Here is a 7,500-nt window from a genome sequence, read left to right on the forward strand (position 1 = left end):
ATCTATACATGGATGGGGTGGTGCGAGAGGTGAATGCAAGGGGTAGGGGGTTGGAGATGGTTAAAGAAAATGGAGAAAAGTGGGAAATAACCCAGCTGTTTTGCTGACGACACTGCTCTTGTAGCAGGATCAGAGGAGGGATCGAGGAAGTTAGTGGCAGAGTTTGAGAAGGTATGTGAAAGAAGGAAGCTGAAGATAAATGTGGGCAAATGTAAGGTGATGAGATCTACAAGGGGAGAGAGTGACAGCAGGCTGGAAGTGAGCATTAAGGGAGAGAGACTAGAGGAAATGGATAGTTTTAGATACTTGGGTGCGAATGTGGCAGGAAAGGGAGGAGTGGGGGTGGAGGTAGAATATAGATTGAGAGAAACGAGTAAATGCCTTGGTGGATTAAAAAGTGTAATGAGAAAAAGACATCTGGGAATGGATGCTAAGAGGAGGTTATATGAAGGAGTGATTGTGCCAACAGCACTGTACGTGGTAGAAACATGGAAAATAAGAGAGGAAGAGAGAAGGAGTTTGAATGTGTTTGAGATGAAATGTCTGAGAAGTATGATAGGGGTTACTAGGCTAGATAGAGTGAGAAATGAGGAGGTGAAGAGGATAACAGTGTTGGAAAGGGAGTTGGTAGATAGGGTTGATGAAAGAGTATTAGGATGGTTTGGACACGTGGAAAGAATGAGTGAAGAAAGATTAGTAGAAGAGGTGTGGAAGGCAGAGGTGGAAGGAGTAAATATGAGGGGGCGTCCTAGGATGAGATGGATGGATGGGGTAAAAGGGGCATTACAAAAGAGAGGAATGTCTGTTGAGGGACGGGAGAGGACAGAAGATAGGGGTGAATGGAGAAGGGTTGTGTATAGATGAGGCTGTGATGCATGAGGGGAAGTGGGTGGGGGATGGGGGGTGAGGAAGTATGTATGAGAAATTTGAAGCAGCCCGAAGGGATTTCTCCCCGTCTTCTCCTTTTCTGCGTGAGGGAACGGAGAGGGGGGGGTCGCCGAACTAATGAAGCGGCCTTGCTGTGGATGTTCTGTGTCTTACGACTCTGCCTCTGACCCAGGGCAGTGGACAGGATGCAGGGATGACCCGTCATCCAGGAGGTGCCAATATGAGAGGTGGAGGGGAGTGGAATATGTAGGGGATGGAATGGGTGGGAGTGGTTTCTATGCCTTTTTCTTTTTGGCTACCCCCCCGTGCAAGGGGGGTATATGTATGTATGTATGTATATACAAATTCTTCTATTATGATATATATTTGCAGCATAGTAAGAAAGGAGTATTCATGACACCATCTATTAGCGTGGATAGTTAACACAGCTGTCGTCGAACTTTAGAATCGGGTGGTAAACACTATGGGTCTTCATGAGTAAGATAACACAGAGTTTCGGTTAAGCAGTCTTGAAAGAGATGGTCCTCGTGTTTTCTTGCTAGCTGATTGGTGGTGAGCCCATTCTTGCCCGGAGTTTCCCGCAGCTAAATAAGGTCATCTGACGTTAGCTAGAATTGAATCCCTGGAGTGTAACAAGGACATAAATAGCTTTAATGAGAACCTTCTCCTTATCTTTCTCGTTATCTCTTACAACCCTTTTATTCTCTATCTGTTCATCTATCGTTTCTTTCCTTGAAGTCTGACATCATTTGCACTAGTTAATCAGCCTTTGTTCTCACCGCTTCCGAATTTCATCGTCTTCTTTTAACAAGAATAGAATCATCAAGTGATGTCATCGGAGGAAAGGGGGTCATGTCTTCAGGGAACGGGGACTGGATGGTTAGCTGATTCAGTGATGGAGTGTGAGTGGGAAGAGGTTGGTGGTGGCGGTGGTGGTTGTGGTGGTGGTGGTGATGGTGGTGTAAGAAGTTACTATTTCCCTTGATACAAAGACTATTATTGGTGGACACTTTTCCACTTATTTGTGAATAAGACATTTTGTGTACCAACACATACTATTAAAAGAGAGGTCAGATAATATAGGGACGGTGGTAGTGGTGGTGGAGATGGTGAGGGGGGTTGCTGTAGGCCAGAGACAAGTGGAGTTTCCCATAGGAATGTGGCAAGTTGGACCACGGGCAAACTTTGTGGACGTTCCGATGAGCAAGTTGGACTCCCCAACTCTCCTACTCTCAGACACATTTAGACCACTCCCCAGCGCTCTCTCCGTCTCTCTCTCTCTCTTCTCTCTCTCTCTCTCTCTCTCTCTCTCTCTCTCTCTCTCTCTCTCTCTCTCTCTCTCTCTCTCTCTTTCTCTCTCTCTCTCTCTCTCTCTCTCTCTCTCTCTTTCTCTCTCTCTCTCTCTCTCTCTCTCTCTCTCTCTCTCTCTCTCTCTCTCTCTCTCTCTCTCTCTCTCTCTCTCTCTCTCTCTCTCTCTCTCTCTCTCTCTCTCTCTCTCTCTCTCTCTCTCTCTCTCTCTCTCTCTCTCTCTCTCTCTCTCTCTCTCTCTCTCTCTCTTTCTCTCTCTCTCTCTCTCTTTCTCTCTCTCTCTCTCTCTCTCTCTCTCTCTCTCTCTCTCTCTCTCTCTCTCTCTCTCTCTCTCTCTCTCTCTCTCTCTCTCTCTCAGATATGTTTAGCTTACTATCCCCGGTTCCCCTCTCTCTCACACACACACATTTAACCTACTCCCCCTCTAGTACTGGGCCTCTTGGAATACCAAACCTTCACCGGAACTCGTACTCTGCCATTCGGAACGGATAGTAATTCCTCTCCCTCCGTCTTTGTGGCTATGACTCTCTAACCGTCTCGATTTGTGTCCTTTTTCCTTCAGTGGTCTTCTCTTAACTCGATTTTCTTCCCTCTTTGTTGTGCATGGATACGCCTATGTCTTCACTTTTTTGCATACCGAGTAGTACTTTTCATTTTACTCTGATCACTGCCATCACCTCTTTCCTCCTACTCGCCTATCTTAGGTAACGCCCTCCCCCACTTTTTTTTTTCTCCCTCTTGCTGCCTATTCTCTCCCTCCCATTCGGAGGAACTCTTGCCCCCACTCTCCATCACACACCCTCTTTACCTCTCTCCCCCCCCTCACTCCTTTCGTCTTCCTCCTCCAGGTCGTCTTCTCGGCGAGACCTCCACCCGAATGTTTTGCTTTTCGTATCACCTCCGGTTAGTTCTTACCCTGTCCTCTGCCTTTCTTCGTCTCTTCCGTTTCTGCAGCCATCCAGAACCTAATGTACCTGATAACAAATCTTCATGACCCCCTTCTCTTCCGTTTTCACATCCACAACTCCCCCTCCCCCCACTATTCTCTCGTCTATTCTCTTGCTGTCTCAGCTTTTTCCCTGCCCTTCCACCCCTGACACACACACAAGACTCACTGTTGGCGTTCAGCTTCTGCATCTCTCGTCACAACGTAGAGGCCCTCGGCACCTGAACAGGATAATAGGCCCGTGTTTGTTAGCTTCTGCTCTCAGATCCTGGTAGGTGCCTGCTGGATCCCCAAGGAGTAAGCCCCCCTCCTTCCACCCACCCGGCCACCCCTCCGTGAGCACTGCCGCGACAGGCACCGTTCCGCTGTGTTCAGTGCCAGTGCCAGAGTCCTTCGTTCGCTTCATTGAATTCGATTCCTTGCAACCATTCCTTTCGCCTCATTGCGCCCAGACGCGCTCTCACGGCTCAGGCTGGCACCGTCTCTGCTGCTGCACCCACGACTCTGCTCTTGCCTGGGACTCTTTCTCTCTGACACTCTGTGTCTGCCTCTTCGGTCCGACCAGGTCTCTCGCGGGCATTCCACCCAGGTTTATTCATGCGTGGACACATGCTTACATATGCCCCCAACTACATGCACACACACGCGTCTTAACGCGCACGTATACACACACACACACACACACACACACACACACACACACACACACACACACACACACACACACACACACACACACACACACACACACACACACACACACACACACACACACAACGTACACACACACAACGTACACACACACAACGTACACACACACAACGTACACACACACAACGTACACACACACACACACACACACACACACACACACACACACACACACACACACACACACACACACACACACACACACACACACACACACACACACACACACACACACACACACACACACACACAAACACAAACGAACGACTTGCTAATGGAGTAGATAGCGTCGTGACCTTGCGTGGTCCCGGGATCAAGTTGCTTTCTTGAACAAGAAGATTATGTGTGTGTGTATGTGTGTGTGTGTGTGTGTGTGTGTGTGTGTGTGTGTGTGTGTGTGTGTGTGTGTGTGTGTGTGTGTGTGTGTGTGTGTGTGTGTGTGTGTGTGTGTGTGCGCGAGTGTGTGCGAGTGTGTGTGTATGTGTGTGTGTGTGTGTGTGTGTGTGTGTGTGTGTGTGTGTGTGTGTATGTGTGATTCACCATGGTCTTGGATCACGTGTTGGACTCGTGATCGACAACTTTCCCTCCCGGAAGAGAGCTCAATGTGTGTGTGTGTGTGTGTGTGTGTGTGTGTGTGTGTGTGTGTGTGTGTGTGTGTGTGTGTGTGTGTGTGTTTGATTCACCATAGCCTTGGATCACGTGTTGGACTCGTGATTGACAGCTATTACCCTCCCGGAAGAGAGCTCAGAGCTCATATATGACCGATCTATGGGTAATGCTGTCACCTTACACATACACACACACCCAACTCCCCGCCCACGAGAGTTGGAGTAACGACTCGCAGCGCATCGACACTGAAAATATTTTAGCCTGGGCGGGATTCGAACCCGGATCACCGTAGTGGCTGCAGGGATCACTAACCAATGCGCCATCAAGTCGTGTGTGTGTGTGTGTGTGTGTGTGTGTGTGTGTGTGTGTGTGTGTGTGTGTGTGTGTGTGTGTGTGTGTGTGTGTGTGTGTGTGTGTGTGTGTGTGTGTGTGTGTGTATGTATGTGTGTGTGTGTGTGTGTGTGTGTGTGTGTGTGTGTGGTCACACCATTACCAATAAATCAAAGTATACCTGCTAGGAACTTTGATTCGAGATGGTAACAACTGTCGATCACAAGTTTAGCACGTGATACAAGACCGTGATGGTGAATCACACACACACACACACACACACACACACACACACACACACACACACACACACACACACACACACACACACACACACACACACACACACACACACACACACACACAATAAAGATAAATACTAAAGGTAACTATTTGTACAATTTCCTGTCTTGCCGCCGCTACTATTTTTCCTCTAGGTAGTTTTGTTCCTTTGCCGTGTCCCTGGGACCGCTCCTCCTTCTTCTTCTTCTTCTTCTTCTTCTTCTTTTTCAGGATCCCTCCCTCTTTTTTGATTTCCTCCACTCCATTATTTTCATCCTTCAATTTCTCCACACACAAATAGGTAAAACCCTTTCCGGTAACCTGGTTGTCAATGAAAGGAATATACTTCATTTTTTTTTCTAGCAATAAGCAGTGCTTCTGTCCTCTAGACAATGATGTACCAAAGAAATGGAGTCCTGGGATTGGGAAAGGAGATATCAGAACGGAAGGCTAATAGGAGTTTTTACTTTTTATTTATCTATTTATTTGTCTGTCTATCTATTTATTTATATGTATAATTTATCTATTCATTTATTTGTAGTTTAGACCAGTCTCCGGTCAGAAATTGGATGCTAAGTGAAGTACTTCGTTCGTAGGGATATCACTAAGTTCCCTTAAATATCGACTGCATCAATACGAGAGGGAGAGGCAATGGAATGTAAACAGATTCGGTTAGATAAACAACTGAGCTGTATATCATGATGTCTGTCAATTGGTTGTTTTGCGTGCTTGCTTTGTTAGCATAATTAATTGGTTGTGTATTTTTTAACTATCTTTTCTGCATCCTCCCAAAGGTCTGCATACTTTACCATTGTAAACCCATTGTAGAGTTGAGCTTCATTATCGCTTCTGCCAAACTTTGAAATCGGTCTGTGAGCCTCCCACGCGACCCCCACTATTATCAATCCAACGTATTTTGTTTCTCAGCCCTTCTCCATCGACCTCTTCTTGCCCTCTCTCTAGCTCTCTCCCTCCCTCTCTTCTTTGCTCTTTTCCTCACTCCCTTCTTCGCCCTCTTCCTCGCTCTCTTCTTCACTCTTTTCCTCGCTCTCTTCCTCACCCTTTTCCTCACTCTTCTTCACAATCTTCCGCGTTCCCTTACTTCCTCGTTTTCTTCCTCGTTTTCCTTACTTTCTTCTTCGCTCTCTTTCTCGCTGTCTTCCTCGGTCATTTCCTCGCTTTATTCTTCTTTTTCTTCCTCGTTCTTATCCTTGCTCTTTCACGCTTTCATCCTCGTCCTCTCCTATCCTTATCCCTGTCCCTGTCCCTATCCCTATCCCTATCCCTATATCCTGTACCTGTACTTGTTCTTATTCTTATTCCTATCCTTATTCTCCTTCCTCTTCTTCTTCCAGTCCCTCTCCTTCACATCTCTCCTCTTCTTTCTTTTCTCATCTTCTTCAATTTTCCTTTTTCTTTTCGCTTCTTTGTTTCCCTTTGCCTCCTCTTCCTCCTCCATATCTTCCTCTTCCGCCTCCTTCCTCCTCCTCCTCCTCCTCCTCCTCCTCCTCCTCCTCCTCCTCCTCCTCCTCCTGTTCTTCTTCCTCTTCCCTTTCTGTTCTACTTCGTCCCTTTTCCTCCTCCTCCTACTCCTGTCCCACCTCCACCCTTACCTTCACCACCACCACTATTGGCTCCTCCTCCCTCTCCACCTCCTCCTCCCCTTCTCCTCCCCCTTCTCCTCCCCCTCCCCCTCCCCCTCCCCCTCCTCCTCCACCTTCTCCTCCACCTCCTCCGTCCCCATCTCATTCCCCTCACTGGGCATTATTTCTCACTTCAGATCCTATTCTGACGTCATTCCAAGTTATGCCTCATTCGCAGGCAAATGACTTACACTCACCTCTCTCTCTCTCTCTCTCTCTCTCTCTCTCTCTCTCTCTCTCTCTCTCTCTCTCTCTCTCTCTCTCTCTCTCTCTCTCTCTCTCTCTCTCTCTCTCTCCACCCCACCACCACCACCACATTAACCACCACCGCCTCCCATACATCTACTTCTACCACCACCACTTTCACTCTCACCTCCCTTAACTCCACCTCATTTGCCTCCACCTCACCTCCACTTCCTTTACCACCTTCATGAGCTACTACCACAACTTTCACAACCACTTTCACCACCATCACCACCATCACCACCACCATCACTTTTACCACCACCTACCACCGCCACTACAACCACTGTCACCACCATCACCACCATCACCACAACAGCCAGAATCACCCACCACCACCACCACCACCACCACCACCACCACCACCACCACCACCACCACCACCACCACTAAAACAACAACCGCCACAACCACCATCACCACCATTTTCACCATCTCTACCACTACCACCACCACCTACATAGCAACGCTTTCCCTCGCTTGTTCTGCCCCCAATTGTTCAATATGTAATTGTATGTACTCGATTTTTCACCGAATTAA

Source organism: Oratosquilla oratoria, chromosome 14 (genome assembly GCF_046742065.1).
Source record: "Oratosquilla oratoria isolate Oo_2021 chromosome 14, ASM4674206v1, whole genome shotgun sequence".
In the NCBI taxonomy this organism is placed as follows: domain Eukaryota; kingdom Metazoa; phylum Arthropoda; class Malacostraca; order Stomatopoda; family Squillidae; genus Oratosquilla; species Oratosquilla oratoria.